Below are 18,281 nucleotides of genomic sequence, written 5' to 3'. Positions count from 1 at the left end.
TGACTGCTGCAAGAGCTTTAGAGTCTAGGGCCTAATTTCCTTCCATGAATCTATTTCTAGAGATTTTTAACTGTAACATATAGTAGCAGGTTTGTTCCATTTTACTTTTATTTCTTACCACAAATATTTTAATCAACAGGCAAAATATAATAAACTTTTGCCTTGCTTTTCCTTTAAAGTCCCTTCTTGTTTACAATATGGTGACTGCATGTTCTTTAGGAGAAGCATCTGAGCAAAACAGTGTAACTGATAAGAGATTTTGGTTCTTTGTATAACATCACATTTTTTAAAATAATTAAAAGTGTAGCTTTTCCATTTTGTGGCCATCATTGAAGCGGCAGTGGCCAAAATGAAGTTCAATCCCCTTGTGTCCAGAGCAAGAACTCCTCTTTTCCTCTTGGGATATGTAATGTTAGGCTATTGTGTCAACATGGCCAGGTAATTGTGCACAGTTGTTTGATCAAGCAAGCACTGTGCTAACTGTAATACAAGGGCATTTATAGACTTTAGTCACCATTGACTTCACTGCAGTAGTAAGTCATAGATAGTTGGTTATAATTGCATCAATCAGGGAAATTGTTATAAGCAATGAGTGGTGCTTAACCCAATCAGTTGAATGCCTTAAAAGGGGAAGTGATTCCTGCACTGAGTGAGAATTTCTCAGTTCATCTTTGGACAGTCAACATCTCCCATAACTCATCAAAAACCTTCATTGGACTTTCATTGCAGCCCCTGATTGTGACCTGCCTGCAGAACCTCAACTTGTGCATCCCCATGGCTGCACGAGAGACTTTTATAGAATCACATACTATTGACAGATATCTCTTGTTGATTCTGTTTCCCTTAAGAACCCTGAATAATACAGCATATTAGATTGTATTGGATTCAGAGGTTTTGCTTTTACTTGGTTAAATATGATCAGGGCTTTGACTGGGCCATGTCATTAGGACATTGAGTCCTGCCCCCTTGCAAGGGTGGACACTCACAGAGAAACTGCACCACAGAGAAGGGAGGTCAGAGTCTTGAGCTGGAGCCCAGGAAGTAAGCACACAGCAGAGCCTGGTTGTGAAGAAAGAGAAGCAAGCCCTGAGAAGAGAGGAACCCATGAAGCCTGAACCCTGGCAGATGTCAGCAGCCATCTTGCTCCAACACTTGGCAGCAGACTTTGGTGAGGGAAGTAACTTGTGCTTTATGCCCTAGTAAATGTAAGCTTCTACCACAAATAAATACCCTTTATAAAAGCCAACAGAGTTCTGGTATTTTGCATCAGCACCCCTTTGGCTGATAAATACAGCATTTCAATGCACCTTTCTACATTTAGAGGAAAATTATGTCTTTCCTTCTTTCCCAGGAACTGAGACAGAAATATAATGTTCAGTCCATGCCTATCTGAAAAGATGATGAAGTTCAGATTGTGCAAGGACACTACAAAGGTCAGCAAATTGGCAAAGTAGTCCAGGTTTATAGGAAGAACTATGTCATCAACATCGATGAGTGCAGCAGGAGAAGGCTAATGGCACCACTGTCCACACGGGCATTCACCCCAGCAAGGCAGTCATCACTAGTCTAAAACTGGAGAAAGACCACAAAAAGACCTTTGAATGTAAAGCCAAATCTCACTAAGCAGGAAAGAAAGAGGGTGTATGTAAGGAAGAAACAATTTAGATGATGCAGGAATAAGAATCTCATGTGCAACTTCCATTAAAAACTGGTAAAATGGGGAACTGGATGTGGCTCAAATGATTGGGCTCCTGTCTACTATATGGGAGGCGCAGGGTTTGATTTCTGGGGCCTTCTGGTGAAGACAAGCTGCCACACACAGGAGTGCTGGCCCATGCATAGAGCTCACACAGCAAGATGACACAACAAAAAGAGACATAGAGGAGAGACAATAAGAAATGCAGCAGACCAGGGAGCTGACATGGTGCAAGAGATTGAGCACCTCTCTCCCACTTCAGAAGGTCCCAGGATCAGTACCCAGTGCTGCCGAAAGACAAGGAGGCACAGAAGAACACACAGTGAATGGACACAGAGAGCAGAAAACAAGCACAAATACAATGAGGGGTAGGGGTAGAAATGAATAAATTTTAAAATGTTTAGAAAAAACTGTAAACAACAATATTACCATGCAGATAAGTATTAGGACAGATTTGACAGTGAGTATTTTAAAAGTCTTATAAGAAATATTTTTATAAAATTCCCAAATATATAAGAAAATTACACATTTCATTTCTTCACATTTTCTTCTTTTAGAAAGATACTTTTGGGAAGTGATTGTGGCTTAACTGATAAGAATGTCTGCCTACCATAGGGAGGGTCCAGGGTTTGATACCCAGGGCTGCCTTGCCCCTGTGATGAGCTGACTCACATACAGTGCTAATGTGTGCAAGGAGTGCCATGACACCCAAGGGTGTCCCCTGCATAGGGAAGCCCTAAATGCAAGGAGTGTGCCTGACAAGAAGAGTGTCCCCAGATGAAAAAGCACAGCCCACCCAGGAGTGGTACCACATACACAGAGAGCTTACGTAGCAATATGATGCAACAAAAATGATGCATTTTCCCATTGCCACTGTATAATGCAAAGCAGATGCAGAAGGACACACAGCAAATGGACACAGAGTAGACAATGGGGGGAGAGAAATAAATAAAATAAAACTTTAAAAATAAAAGAAAATTGTCCTTACTGATCCCCAGAGTGGTAAACATGCTCTATGTGAAATAAAAATTATTAGAAGACTTGACCATGATGACTCTGTGAAAGTATTTGAACCTCTTGGCCCCAATAGAAGACAGTTAACAGATGATGTGGGCTCTCTTACTGAACTGAACAGTGTTTACATCTTTTAGGAGTACATGGAGACAGACTTGGCTAAAGTGCTGGCTCAGGGCACTTTACTGGAGGAGCATGCCAGACTTTTCACTGATCAACTGCTGCAAAGGCTCAAGTATATTCATTCTGCAAACATACTGCAGCTAATCTTTTCATTAATACCAGAGATGTGGTGCTGAAGATAGGTGACTTTGGTCTTGCATGGAACGTGGATTCCCGTTATTCCCATAGGGGTCATCTTTCTGAAGGATTGGTTACTAAATGGGACAGATTTCCACATCTTTTACTTTGTACTAATAATGATACTAAAGCCATTGCCATGGGGGCTGCAGGCTGCATCTTTGCTGAAATGCTGACTGGTAAAACCCTCTTTGCAGGTGCACATGTACTTAAACAGATGCAGCTGATTTTAGAGTCTATTCCCATTATACATGAAGAAGAGCATCAGGATCTTCTCAGTGTAATTCCAGTTTACATTAGAAATGACATGACTGAGCAACAAAAATCTTTAACACAGGAATTAGTAGAGAAGCACTGCATTTCCTGGAACAGATCTTGACATTTATTCCAATGGATTCATTCACAGCAGAGAAAGCAACTTTCCTATCCTTACATAAGCGTATATTCTTTTCCAACAGATGAGCCAATTTCAAGTCATCTTTTTCATATTGAATATGAAGTTGATGATATTTGCTTATGGATGAAATTTACAGTCACATTTATAACTGAGAAAGATACCATGATTGTCAGTTTTCAGAGCATGATTGGCCTATACATAACAATTTTGTTATTGAGCAAGTTCAGCTTGACCCAGGAGCTCTGTCTGATGTCACTGATGAAGTACAAGTTGATCCTTGAAAATATTTGGATGGAGATTGTGAAAAGTATCTTGAGGATCCTGCTTTTGACATGAATTACTCTATGGAGCCTTGTTGGCAGCACCAAGATCATCACAAAAACAAATACTTGATCTGGAGAGTAGCCATACTTGAAATACATAATGAGGTCATCATCGTATTTAGATAACTTAGTTTGGAAAGAGAGTGAAGTTAATCAATACTATGAACCCAAGCTTATTATAGATCTTTCCAATTGGAAGGAACAGAGCAAAGAAAAATCTGATAAGAAAGGCAAGTCAAAATGTGAAAGAAGTGGATGGTTTAAAGACCAGATAGGTCAAGAGGAAGCATCACAGCAACTGGCTGAAAAAGAAAGGGAAAAGAATCAGGGATTTGATTTTGATTCCTTTATTGCAGGAACTATTCAACTTCATTCACAACATTAGCTTACAGATGTTGTTGATAAATTAATTCACTTGACTAGCTCAGTATCCCAACTAGAATTGAAAAGCTTGATATCAAATTCAGTAAGCCAAGAATAAGAGGAAAAAGGACTGGGAAATTTGTCTCAGTTAGAAGTCTTGTACCTGTCTTCTTGGGACAGGCAGTTTGTGAATGGAGAGGAAGACTGTTTTCTCATAAGTCAGTTTTGTTATGAGGTAAGGAAGGATGAACAAAATGAGAAGGAAAACACTTACACCAGTTGCTTAACAGGTTCTTTAGCAGGAAATAAGATCCCAAAATGCTAAAAACTGATCCAGGAGAGGATGGGAAGCTTGGGGAGGGAGGAAATGAGGAAGGATTTCTGAACAGCAATGGGGAGATTCTCTTTGACAAGCAGCTTGAATCCATGGGCATCCCATAGCTTCATGGTCCCATTGGGTCACCACTTAAGTCAGTACAGGCCACATTAACACCTTCTAGCTATGAAATCTTCTCCTCAAATTCCTCATAAAACATACAGCAGCATTCCAAAAGTTCTGACCTAAAACACTCAGCAGACACTTCTCTTTGTATTCTTCATGAAATGAGGTTTTTTTAATTACTAGTGTTTAAGTCATTTTTTTACTTGAATCAGACAGTGTCATTTTAGTAAGGATTTCTTTAGTTCTTGGTTTTTAAAATCCAGACTGATTTTCTGCATGTGAGAGTTTTCATTTTAACTGGCATATGATTTGCACATAAAAATTTTAAAAATAGAGTGAAATAATGCAATGCAGGAGGAGACAAAAGAAATGCATTAAGAGAAGTGAAAACATTCTCAAAGAACAATGATCTGTTTTGCAGGAAACAAATCTCACCTTGAAATTTACACAGGAAGATTATGCATAATTGCATGAAAGGATCTATTTTTTTCCTAAAACATTTTTCATTCATGAAAATTTTTAAGTTTTTCATACTATACACATTTCTTAAAACCCATATGATACTAAAACAGGCTAATAAGATAGGGAATTAATAGGTGGATCTGAAACCTGACAAGGAGTCCACGTGTACATCTGGAACCCCCAAGATGGCTGCTGGAGGGACCCCAGCCCTGGGATTCTACTTCCTAGAACAAAGAAATGCCCGGATGTTCTCTAGAAACTTTATCATTGGGTCCTCACAAATTGATGGGTGGGATAATCTATCCAAACTGGGAACAGCTGAAACTCCCCTCCCCTTCCATTAGCAAAGGGGTGAAATAATTCACAATTTTAAAGCAAACCGTGAGGCTTTAGTGTGCTCTCTTGCCTTCCTCTTTTGCCTGCAGACCTGTCCTGCCCTCTGCATGCTTCTGTCACCATTTTTCCTCTGCCATGTGGCCACACAAGTAACCCTGGGAACTTATAACCTATAATGGGGAATTATAGCTTGTAAATTAGCCCTCTTCATCCCTTTTCATTTCCTTCTGCACTTCGTGGGGCCCCTGCTCTGTTATTTTCTGTTATTTTCTCCCATTTCTCTTCCCTCCCTACCTGAATAAATTACTGGCCGAACTCACCCAGCATGCTCTTGAAATTCATTTCTGCAGCATAGCAAAAAACCTAGATAGAATCTAGTAACAGTACCAGCAGCAACTGAAAATGAAAGCTGAATTTGGTGCATATGTGCTTTCTACCTCAAGGTAACAAAAGTGTGTGGCAAAACATATACCACCAATAGTGCTCCACAATATGTACTTCTATTTAGCCAGCATTTATTATAGTAAACTATTCTTAAGATTCATTCACTATTTATAAATGTTCTGGTATGCATTCTTTATAGTGAAGTGTTAACACATCACATATTATTTATTTTAGCAAATCAGTATATTTTCTGGATTTAATTATAGAACGTTAACTTAGTTTTGGAAATTGATTTGCAAACACACTTTTTCCATTTCGTACTATGGCATGTTGCCTACCTAGCTGAATATATAATGTCAGTTTATTCTAAGGCTGTCAACATGCTTAATTTACTTACGTGTTCATTTTAAGCAAATTGCTCACTATGTAAAGGAACTTGTATTTCAGAGGTGCTTGATCTATCTACCAAAAAAAATTGGAAAGTACTTTATTATAAAATGCTCCTAGAAGTCTTAATTGTGTTTATTTTTAAAAAATTGTAATGTTAGGCTTGTGTGCATGGAAGTATTTAAGTACATCATTATTGTAGATTAAAAGTTGTATATGATAAGACATTTTATTTCTACTGTATATTTTTACTGAATGGTCTATGTCTTTTCTAAGGCAAGCATGAATAAAATTAGGTTAAATGTAGCATGTGACATCACAATCTCTTAGAAATTTGTTTATCTATTTTATTTTACTGAACATTTTCTCTATCTTTGGTTATCTTACCCTGTTTAAAGAAAAAGGACAAATAGAACATATCCAGCAAAAGAAAGTGATAAATGTAATCTGAATTTTTACACACAGTAAGTGTATATATTTTAGCACCTGACTTTTTCCAAGGTGAAAGAACAAGTTGTTTTCTAACAGTTTGCAGTTTAAGATATACTTAAAGGTTTTATTAAAATATTAAATGTTGTCAGGTCTGAACATTATGTTTAAATAGGCCTCGATTTATCACAATGACAGATAAGTTAGTAAAATAGTTAGAAAAAGACTTAACTTCTAAAGGAGCAGTTGCTGTGTATTTTTTCTTAAACAATAAGGATTTGATGAAGCCACTTTGATAAGACTCAGATTCTTTGTTTTTTATAAACACATCTATTATCTCAAAAGGAATTTTATATCCTTCCACTCCAAACAGAAGAGCGATTTAAGAAATTGTGTTACTTTAACTGAAAGTACATCATTTGGTAAAGAGATCTTATTAGTATAGTTTATTACAGATTGAGGTGGCAACTTGACAGTTTTTTCTGCTGTAAGTTACTTTATCTAATTAACATCAACTCCTAGATTTCCACTTAATGTTTTCCTGGAATCAGTCATTTACACTGAAATCTTTCAGTTTGGAAAATCCTTTTACAAACTTCCCATAACCATCCTTAGCCATGTAGACTAGTTAGTTACTTCATCTCAAGGTAAATTTCACCTTTAAATAAACTTATTGAATTACAGCCAGCAGCATGTGAACTTACTTACACTAACTCTTCTACAACCTTCCACATCCATTCAAGTCTTGTCCTACATATTTCCGCACTGTTTTTATGAAAACCAGCCATTTTATCTTGGGGCAAAACACACTCTCTTAAACAAGCTTTCAGAAACCTTCTCCTTCTTTCTTATCCCTTTTTAAAATATACACACATTTGGAAAAAGATACTTAGATTACATAAATATTATAAGAATCATATCCCTTTAAGTCTTGTCTTATGGCCATCATTCTGTTCTGTGAAGAACTAGTCATTTCAATTTTGGCAAAATAATTAATTTTTTAGGAGGTACTGGGGATTGAAACTGGGACCTTGTACATGCAAAGCAGGTGCTGAACCACTGACCTACACACACTCTACAAAACAATTGTTTTAAAAATTTTGTAGTAGTTTAACCAAAAACTTACAATTTTCATCATCTTAAAGATTTAACACACTGACATTATCTTATTTTATTAGTATCCATATAAAACTAGGGACATTGCCCTAAGTAGAATAAAATTAAAATAATGATAGCTGACATAATAACTATTTCCTTCTATCTTTTCCTCCATAGGTTAAAAGTTCTTTGTTTTCATAATATGTTCAATTTCTGAACCTCAAAAGCATCCTGACTCAGGCTCTGGAGAATGTATTGTAATTGTTTGGTTTTAATTATAATTTGGAAAACCATTTTCATAGATTTTAAGGGTATTTTTCTTTACATGCTGAAATTTGGACACTGGATTATTACTTTAATCTCAAAACTGTTAAAATTTAATTGGGGCCTTACAGGATAGACTGTACAAAATCAGGTTTACTCAGTAACATTTTCTTTGTCCCCACCACTCTTAATTTCTAGGCCAAGTAGAGATAGTTCTAAGCTAAAATTACTTTCTCTTGTCCTGGAGAGGGGAGGGGCAGGGTTGTTCAAGGAGCCTAGGAAAAACCTTTTTTCCTAAAAAGTTATTCAGTTTAAAAGATAATAAATTGTAACAGCACTAATTAATTAATGTGGTTATCCAGGTTGAATTAGAATGAACATGGAAACAGAACAGAGAACATTAATGTTGTTAAGTTTTTTAGTACTATTCCTTGATTTTTTCCCTACATAATATAGCAAAACTATACAAATGAAACTGTGAAAATACATTTTGTACTAACAGATTTGTTGAAATACTTAAAACACTTTAGTTAATGTATTTTTAAACAGTAATATACAGTATTTTAAACAAGGATTAATGGCACATATAGGTATGGCACTATTTCCAAGAAAAAAAATGTATTATATACAACTTAATTCTATATGAATTTTGAAATTTATGATGGTATTTTGTATTTACACTTTTCATAAATACTTTGAAATTAGGTATATATGCAAATTTAGTTTGTACAAAGCTTGGAAAGAAGTTTTTTCCTATAAATGAATTATGTTTATTTATGAAGACACAAATGTGGAAAAAGGTTAAATTTAATTTTCACAAAGAAGCCAGAACTAGCTCTGCTGGTCCAGGAGTGAGGGAAAGGAATTCTAGTGACTTTGGCTTTGGCATGCCAAGAGTTTCAAAAGTGGTGCCAAAATGAGGGGGACCAATGATAAGAAGCAGGGGTGGGGTCAAAATGAGAAGAGTCAATGGTGAGAGTTGGGGGTTGGGCCAACAGTGAAAGTGGCTCCAAATTTGAAAATCACCCAAGGGTTGAAAGCAGCCCCCAGCACCCACAGCCTGCCAGAATGTAGAGAGTATGGGAGCAGGGACTGACAGTGGGAACTGAATAACTTAGGTGATTAAAATACGCTGTGACTCCTGAAGCACCCAATAATTGGGGAACAGGGGAGGAACTAGTTCATTAGGTTTAGGGTATAAATGTCAGTGTTTCTTGCTTTTTGGCATGCTGGCCATTTTATCCAGGTTGCATGTCTGTTCTTGCAAGATCCTTAATAAAATTCTTTTCTTCTCCACAATTGGTTGAGCTTTGTTTTCTTACAGGTACAGCTTTCTTTCTAACAATCTTGGGGGCTCATCCAGGATCCAAAGATTCAGAGGGGGTCTTCCAGGGTGGACCAGGGAAAGGCACACCTTGATGACTGAGCAGTCTTGGACTCCACCACTGGGGGCCCATATCTACAGCTGGAAGGACCTGAGACCAGATACTTAGATCTGCTGATTGTGGATGAGAAAAGGAGAAGGGAAAACCTGCCTCTCACTGACCAGGTAACCCTGTGGATGGGCCAAGGTAAGAAAGGGACTGTTAAGTACTGCCTTGCTGGTGGGGAAATTCTGATGAGTCTGGACTTGAAAGAAGCCCAGACAAGACTCAGAATGGGGAACAGAGGCAGATGGTCAACTGGGGAGTGGGTATCTGTAAGATCTCGCAGGAACATTCCTGCAGGTAGTCCATTAGGGAGGATGTTGGAGCATTGGACAAATAATGAGTGGACTAAGGGAAAGGAAATATCTGGTCAAAATTGGGGCAGATGAGGATTGGCTCTGTGCCAACCTTGCTTTCATAATTGTTTTTGTGTTTTTCTGATTATTCAGTGTATGTTTTAATTTCTCTGGGTGGTAATATTAAAATGACAATGAAAATTCTTAAAAGAGCTCTATTCAAATGGCTAAAAATTAAAAAATGAAACATTAATAAAGGAAATCTAATTTTAATACTTTTTAAATTAAAGTTAATACATCACAAAGACTGTTACATTAAAAACATTAAAAAACATACTGATATTCTACTATAAAACTATTTAGACTAGTAAATGAAGAAATTGTAATACTGAGGTGGAGAAAGTGGAAATCTAAATTGGGAAGAATGGTTTATTCTTTTTTCACAGAACAGAATGAGGAATATGAAACTTAAGTAAATACTGAAAGGCATAAGTTTGTTTAAAAGAATGTGTTTTTTCCTAAGATAAGATAGCTGGTTTTCATAAAATCAGGATGGAAGTATGTAGGACAAAACTTGAATGCATATGATGATTTGTAGAGGGTATTGTAGAAGGTAGCATTAAGTAAGGGAATGTGTTTTGTGAAGGTAGAATTTATCAAGATGAAGCAACTATGTGGTTATGGATAGTTATAAGAAGTTTGTAGAAACAGTGTTTAAACCAAAATATTTGAATGGCTAATTCCAGTACATTATTATTAAACAGAAACTGAATTGATTTTAATATCAAAAAGAAGCTTCATAACAGGAAAAACTGTCAGAGGCCACCTCAATCTGCATATTAAAGTGTTGGTAAAGGAAGATAATCTTGATTCCATTGGGCATGTGTATTGCTGAAGTAAAATATGTGTTACTTAATGTCATCATGGTGAAGATGTATACATAAAAAGCTCCATGGTGCTGACTTATGCTATGCACAAGACCAGTGGAATACTGGAGCCAACCTTTGTAGCTTCTCTCTAGGGTCAAAGGTGCTGCGGCATACTGGCTATGGGAAGGACATACTAAGTGGAACAGTAATTACCATAGTGCTGTGTGTAGAACATAAATATAATTGGTGTCATGGCCTGCTCCCATGTAGAGGCAACTTGTATGGTGTTGCAAGCCTGGAGTTTAGATCTCTTAATTGCAACTCAAAAAGTAACTTATGCATTCATTAGTGCATTGATTGGTGTTAAGTACTGTACCTATATCTCTCCTATTCTATATATACACTTGATTATGGGGACATCTTTTCTAGATCATATGCATAGCGATGTGGAACATGGTCAAAAGTCCTGGTAGACTTCATTTCCTAAGTAGTTAATGAACATGTTTAATCCAAGTCTCCCTCCTAGCCCTTATTCTAAAACCTGTCCCACTCATATCCTGGGGAGGACTGGCAAACCCACATGCCATCCTGCCAGGGCTAAGCATTTTCCCACCAGGAAGGAAGCAGTAAATGAGGTGGCCGGGATCCACTTCAGCTTAACCCCTTCAAGATAGTCTATGGGTAATCTTTCCTCACCCAGGACCGGGAAACCAGTTTCTGATGAAAACCTGAAAAATAAAGCCCAGCAACTTTGAGAGGTTGCAGGCTTTAGGCACCTGGCCTTTTCTAATTTTGTGGTCCAGCATCCTTTCAATGATACCCTATGTCCTCCAAATTCTAATTAAGTTTATTTCCTCCATCTTGTTAGCCATACTAGAATGTGAGCCAGTTTCATGCAGGTTGCCATAATCATCTTCCTCCAACCAGAATAGAATAGCAGAAGGGATTGACACCTTTTCAGGTAAGGCCTACTGCCCCTAACCAGCAGGAAGCAGTTACAAAAGAGTGACCATGACTATGGTCCTTCAGCATCCCTTTAAGAATGAAGGTGTAAGCTCTCAGGGAGAGATAAGAGGCTTTAGAGGGGCACAAACAGGCATTTGTGCAAACTTCTGTTCTGGCCCTCTCTTCCCTTGAGAAGCCTTTCCACCTGTTTGTTAACAGTGATAAAGGGACAACCTTCAGGATTCTGATCCAAATCTGGAGAAGTCAAAGGAGGTCTTTAGCCATACGTTCCAAGATTTTGGATGCCGCCTTTGGGGGATGGCCAGGCTGCATTCAACCTGTGGCAGCAACTACTCTCCTAGTAGAAGAGAGCAGGAAGCTGACTTTTTTGAGAGCCTTAGTCATTAGCACCCCTCATCAGGTCAGAACTGTTCTGTTTCAGAAAGCAGGAAGGTGTTGGTGACTGATTGCCGGATTCTGAAGTATGAAGCTATCCTAATGGAAAAAATTACTTGGCATTGACACCAGCCCATACCCTAAACCCAGCCTCCTTCTTTTGGAAGGGATCTGATCAAATGGAGGGTCCTGAGCATGACTGTTTTGACTGATTGAGTATCAGACCCCAGTCCAATCTGACCTTGGGGACCTTCCCCTGAACTTGGGAGGAAAATTATTCATAGATGGGTCCTCCAGGGTCCTAGAAGGAAGGAGGCACAAGAGCTATGCAATTATGCATGGACTAACTTGTGTGGTGAAAGCAGGTGACCAATTGTCCAATGACTGGTCAGCTCAAACTTGTGAATTGTATGTATTAAAACAAGCCCTCAAGTTATTAGAGGAAGACTATGGTACAGTCTACTTGGACTCTATGTATGCCTTTGGGGTAGTCTACAACTTTGGAAAATTTGAGAAAAGAGGGAATTGATTAACAGTAAAGAAAAAAGGGCTAGTCCATGGGAAAATAATAAAACAAGTATTGGCCAATCTACTTTTACCCAGGGAAATATCAGTGTTGCATGCAAATGACATCAGAAAAGTCATACCTTTGAGGCATAGGGTAATAGGTTAGTAGATGAAGAGGCTAGGGAAGCCTCCCTTAGTTGTCCTTTGAAGTTGATGATCCTGATATCCTCAATTCCCGAAGACTTTGGGGCCCCCTGCATTATCTGAAAAGGAAGTGAAAAAGCTGGAGCAGTTAGGAGTGACTCTAGATGATCAAGGGAGGTGGCTTCTCCCAGATGGCCAGCAAATGTTGAATAAACAAGTGTGAGAGAGGAATTAGCAGTCTTATACCATGGGATTCATTGAGGGGTACAGGCCATGTGTGAACTGGTCCGTAAGTATTTTGGAAGAGTGGGCCTTTATGCTATAGCTAAACAGTAAGTGAACGATGCATAATTTGGCAAAAGGTTAATAAGCAAGTCTTAAGAAAGCAAGAACAAGGGGACAGGAGCTGGCCCTCCAGTCTCGAAGCCAAACTCAGCATGTAAATGCACTGCCTTCCCCCCAGCATGGGACATGACTCCCAGAGATGAGCCTCACCGGCACTGAGGGATCACTACCAAGTACCAACTGATGATGTAACTAGAAAATGACCTTGAATAAAAGGGTCAACTCAGACCAGCAGAATATCCCTGTCTACATATAATAACAGGAGTTAAAAATGTTTTTTGACCTAAATCAAGGGGGAAATGGAAAGGACAAATGAGTTTATATGGCTATGAATCTCTAAAAAAGAGTCTGGAGGTTGTCAGAAGGATTGCCCTTATGCACACCTGAGCAGAGTCTCAGAGACAGATAAAGTAGATACAACCCCAGGTATTGGTCCTTCTGAGGGCTAAAGAGACTGACAGGTTTTATGGTCATGGCAGATGGAGTTCACTGCCATGTCAGTTGGCCCTTTTTTGGAGTTGGTGTTTCTGCATGATGGAGCTGGACTCAGATGTGATCTCTTTTTATAAGCCTTTCCTGTTACTTTACCAGAATTGTAGTTGGTGCTGGGGTTTAAGATATATCTAGGGGATCTGAATCTCTGGACTGAAAATATGATAGCCAGGCCCTGAGCCTCAACAGACTTCAGCTCCTACACTCTGATTTACTGGACTTACCCCACTCAGCTAACATGGAGTTGAAGAATGTCAACCACCACACCATGGAGCCAGGAGTGCCTACAACTGAGAGCGGGAGGATTGCATCCAGCATCCATGTGGAGTCTGAGCCCCTCTTCACATAGATGTGGAATGGACACTGCCAATCCAAGTTCCACAGGATGGAGGAACACTGTAAGGATTTGAGCTGACTTACTATATTCCATTCATGAACTATTGTGGTTAGTAATCAAAGAAAATGTGGCATTGGTGTGGAAAAAGTGGCCATGGTGGCTGCTGGGTGCAGGGAATGGGAAGAGGAGATGAAATGTGGAGGCATTTTCGGGACTTGGAGTTTTCCTGGGGGGTGTTGCAGGGACAATTACCGGACATTGTGCATCCTCCTGTGGTCCCTGGATGGAGCATGGGAGAGTGTGGGCTGTGATGTGGACCATTGACCATGGGGTGCAGAGATTCCCAGAGATGTATTCACCAAATGCAATGGATGTGTCATGATGATGGGGGAGAGTGTTGCTGTGGGGGGAGGAGTGGTGGGGTGAGGTGGGTAGAGGGTGAACGGGGACCTCATATTTTTTTAATGTAATATTTTTTAAAAATTAATTAAAAATTAAAAAAAAGAAGAGCTGACCCTCAGGCCATTCCAGAGGATTAAGGTATGTTTTGGTTATAGTAGATCATCTGACAGGATGGGTGGGGGCATATCCTCTGGCCACAGCTACAGCATCAGGAACTTCTAATATTATCCTTAAACAAATCATTCCTCATGGATTAGTGGAAAATATAGACTCAGACAATGGTAGCCACTTTACCACCCATGTACTCCAGAATTTTATGTGAAGCCTGGGTGTTACATGGAACTTCCATACACCTTGGCACCCACGGTCTTCAGGGAGAGTGGAGAGACTGAACCAGACTTTAAAGAAGCATCTTTCGAAGTTGGTCTTAGGAACAAAGTTACCCAGGATTAAGTGCTTCCCCATAGCCCTATTGGGGATTAGAACCGTCCCTAGGAAAGTACTGGGAATCTCTCCTTATGAAATGCTTTCTGGCTTGCCTTTTCCTAGAAGGATTAGAGATCTCCCATCCTTAGAGTAGAAGGATCTCTTCTGTAAGAATTACATTCTGGCTTTGTCCTCTACTTTGTCATCCCTCAGGCATCGTGGTTTGCTTGCCCACACCCTGCCTCTTGAATTCACTGTCCACCAACACCAACTGGCAGTTGAGTCCTAATCAAATCATGGAAGGAGTCCAAACTTCAGCCTACATGGGAAGGACCATATCAAGTCCTGCTGACAACTTAGACTGCAGTCTGGAGAGCAAGAAAAGGCTGGACCCACTATTCTTGAGAAAAAGGACCTGTACCCCACCCAAACGATGAGTATCCAACATCACCATCTGAATCCTGGGAAATAACTGCAACTCCCAATCCCTTAAGGCTCACTCTGAGAAGGCAGTAGTTGGGAGGGCATATCAGAAAGGGAGCAGGACTACTCAGACTCTATATCAGTGAACTTTGCAGGAAGATATCCCTCCACTTAGAGGGAAGACTATTATCTATAAGCAACTTGTCTAGTGCCTTAAGAGACAAGCAGATGAAGTATTTAAAGTTTCTGAAAATGAGAATAATTATACTGACTATGAGGTTTCAGATTCAGGTTATGACAAAAATGTTAAATTGATAGTAAATATAACCAACGGTCAGGAGTCCCAGACCATGCAGTTTGATGCCTGCAAAATAATAGACTGTGGGAATTTCAAGCACCAGCGATGGCTGAGTGGGGAAAATAAATACCTATGCCCAGAGCCAGTGGGGAATGGTTACAGTCAAGCCCCCCCTTTCCCCTTCTGGAATGAAGTATGGTGGGTAACCAGTATAAGGGATGGACCATAAATATGGGATGAGTCTCACCATGTTCAAGGCCATTAAAAGGTAAAAATATCCTTTTATAAAGGTAATACTCTGCCAGTCTGCAATAGTCTTCAGTAGTAACAACTATTACTAGTAGTAATAATTATCCAGTAGTGCGGTCACCCCTCGGGCTGAAGTGTGGTTTGCTGGCCTGGCAGGGGAGCAGCCGCGGTAGGCCTAATTCCGCTGCCCCCATAATAGGGTGGTTGGTCGGGCCCACCGCCACCCCTGAAGGAAGCTCAGCATGGGCGCAGAGTGCCCTCGGGTCTCCCCTTCTCAGCAGCCATGCTTCCGCGGCCGCCCCTCCTCCCAGATGGCGCCACCCGATGCCTTGTGGGGTGGCACCCTTCTTCTTCCTTCTCCCTGCGCAGGCGCAGGGCAGAAAATTCCAGTCTGCCCTTTTCCCCTCCCCCGACAGCAGCAACAGCCAGGCGTGGGCGGAGAAATCCAGTCTACCCTTTTCCCCTCCCCTGACCGCAGCAACAGCCAGGTGTGGGCGGAAAAATCCAGTCTGCCCTTTTCCCTCCCCCCGACAGCAGCAACAGCCAGGCGTGGGCGGGAAACTCCAGTCTGCCCTCCACCCCAGCAACAGCAGCCACCAATCCCTAAACCCTGCCCCTTCCCCCAGCAACAGTGACAGCCAATCCCTAACCACCACCCCTCCCCCATCCAGTACCGTCCACTGACCTTTCACCGGCAACCAATCAGAACAGGGCGTGGCTTCAACCAATCAGCCTTCCCCAGCCCCTATAAAACTGTTGCCTCTCCCACAATAAAGTGGACTTGCGTGTTTACCTTGTCTCCGCGGTAGTTTTTCTGCCGTGCGCCCTCCAGTCCTGAGTGCCCCCGACAAGGGCCTGGCCTCCCTTGTCCCCAGTTCGTTGCCTGCTTCTCCGGGCGACCCCTTCGTCGCCGGCTTCTCCGGGCGACCCCTTCGTCGCCGGCTTCTCCGGGCGACCCCTTCGTCGCCGGCTTCGCCGGGCAACCCCGTCAGCCGAACCGCGCAACCCCTTGTGAGACCGATCCCTCGTCTGCTGCCGGACCGACCCCTCGTCCCAAGCGGGACCGACCCCTTGTCCAGAGCTGGACCGACCCCTCATCCGCAGCCAGACCCCACCTCTACCGACCGAGCAAGCCGTCGCAGTTGGCGCCCAATGTGGGGCAAGGCAACCCCACCACAGCCTCACTCCATAACCTGGCGGCCCCCCCCCTCCTCTCTTCTCACTGTGGGACTTCTCTCATGCAACATTGCTGCTACCTGAGCCTTGGCTACCTCATACGATCCATGGCGGTCTGGGAGAACCGCTGGATGGCTTTCTCCTTCCATGTCGGGGGCTTATACCGACCTGCTATGATTAAGAGGAGCCTTGGATTTCTCGGGAGCGCGCACTTGCACGTCTGAAGTAATCCTACCACAGCCCTACCCCCTCCTCTCTTCTCACCTTGGGACTTCTCTCGTGCAACATTGCTGCTACCTGAGCCTTGGCTACCTCATACGATCCACGGCGGTCTGGGAGAATCGCTGGATGGCTTTCTCCTTCCATGTCGGGGGCTTATACCGACCCGCTATGATTAAGAGGAGCCTTGGATTTCTCGGGAGCACGCACTTGCACATCTGAAGTAACCCTACCATAGCCCTACGCTCTCCTCTCTTCTCACCCCTATCTTTTCGCTCTGCATTGCTGCTCCTGAACCTTGGTGACCTCATATGATCCACGGCGGTCTGGGAGAATCGCTGGATGGCTTTCTCCTTCCATGTCGGGGGCTTATACCGACCCGCTATGATTAAGAGGCGCCAATAAAACTCTCAGGAGCGCGTGCCTGAGCACCTCCACCCCTGCCTTCACCTCTGCCTCCTCCCCTCTGCGCTTGCTCCCCTTTGCCTTGCTCCACTGCTCGTCGTCCCGCCCTCCCCTCGTCGGGGCCTTCTCTTGGCCCGTGACCACCGTCGGAGCCCCACCGGCTCCGACCCCTCGTCTCACCGCGCACCTCGGCTCCCATTGCCGTGCTCTCAAGGTAAGGGCCCCTTTGCTTATCGGCTCCAAAAGGCCATTAGCAATGGGTAACATCCTATCTGCTAAGCAAGCCCCACAAGTTCGGGCCCTCGCCGGTCTCCTAGACACTCACCGGTGTAAGATCTCTTTGAAACAGCTTCAAGTGTATTGGGACCTTCTTCTCCCCTTTAATCCGTGGCTTACCACGTGTCAGCTTTGGGACCCGGACCCCTATACTCGCCTTATAGATAGGGTCACTTCTGCTGTGGAGCAGGAAGGTAAAAGATTCCCTCCTGGCTTATTACTGGCGCTTTTTATCATCCACTCCTGCCTTCAAGGCACCCCTACCATTGACTCCCCCCGGCCGAGCCACCGCCGCCGCCGTGATTGTCAGGACAGCGACTTTAACAGAGACCCTGATTGGAATTCTGATACCGACTCCGATTCTGACTCTGAGTCATTTGTTGAGCGCCTTAATAACGCGCTCGAAAATTGTCCCCCTAAACAATGTAATCTAGCAGTGCCGAGCGCCGGTGAAGATGGTGAACTTCTGCCTTCTTCCTCGCTCGTAAAGGGGAGGTCCCTTTGCCCCTCTCTCCCCCCGACGACTTCCTGCCTGGGTGGGCCGGAAGCTCCCTCCCCGCCATTTTGTAGCACCGCTGGGGATGGCCCGCAGCCATTTTGTAACACCGCATGGGCAACGGCTCCTCTCGCGCCCTCCGCGCCAGCGGCCCCCCCCGGCTCCGCCTCCCCCTGGCAGCCCCCTCCATCTGATCCGTGGCAAGCTGCCGCATGCACGGCCCCCTCTAGCCTATTTTTGGACCCGTATTCCTCCCCC

At 42.3% G+C, this 18,281-nt stretch overlaps 1 long non-coding RNA gene and 1 pseudogene across 2 annotated transcripts in view; both read left to right on the top strand.

Moving 5' to 3' along the window:
• The window catches only part of LOC131274416 (uncharacterized), a 41,305-nt gene extending 25,062 nt beyond the window's left edge, over positions 1 to 16,243 (top strand). For both annotated transcript variants that reach the window (XR_011646409.1, XR_009181690.2), the window contains 3 exons: positions 9,220 to 9,466; positions 13,550 to 13,714; positions 14,695 to 16,243. This is a non-coding gene — a long non-coding RNA (uncharacterized lncRNA). The remainder of the gene's footprint in view (positions 1 to 9,219; positions 9,467 to 13,549; positions 13,715 to 14,694) is intronic.
• LOC139436928 (mitogen-activated protein kinase 6 pseudogene) lies at positions 2,127 to 3,559 on the top strand (annotated as a pseudogene).
• Positions 16,244 to 18,281: the final 2,038 nt, after the last annotated feature.

The sequence above is a fragment of the Dasypus novemcinctus genome, chromosome 18, assembly GCF_030445035.2.
Source record: "Dasypus novemcinctus isolate mDasNov1 chromosome 18, mDasNov1.1.hap2, whole genome shotgun sequence".
NCBI lineage: Eukaryota > Metazoa > Chordata > Mammalia > Cingulata > Dasypodidae > Dasypus > Dasypus novemcinctus.
The sequence above is the reverse complement of the archived record's forward strand: the minus strand, read 5'-3'. Positions and strand labels throughout refer to the sequence as shown.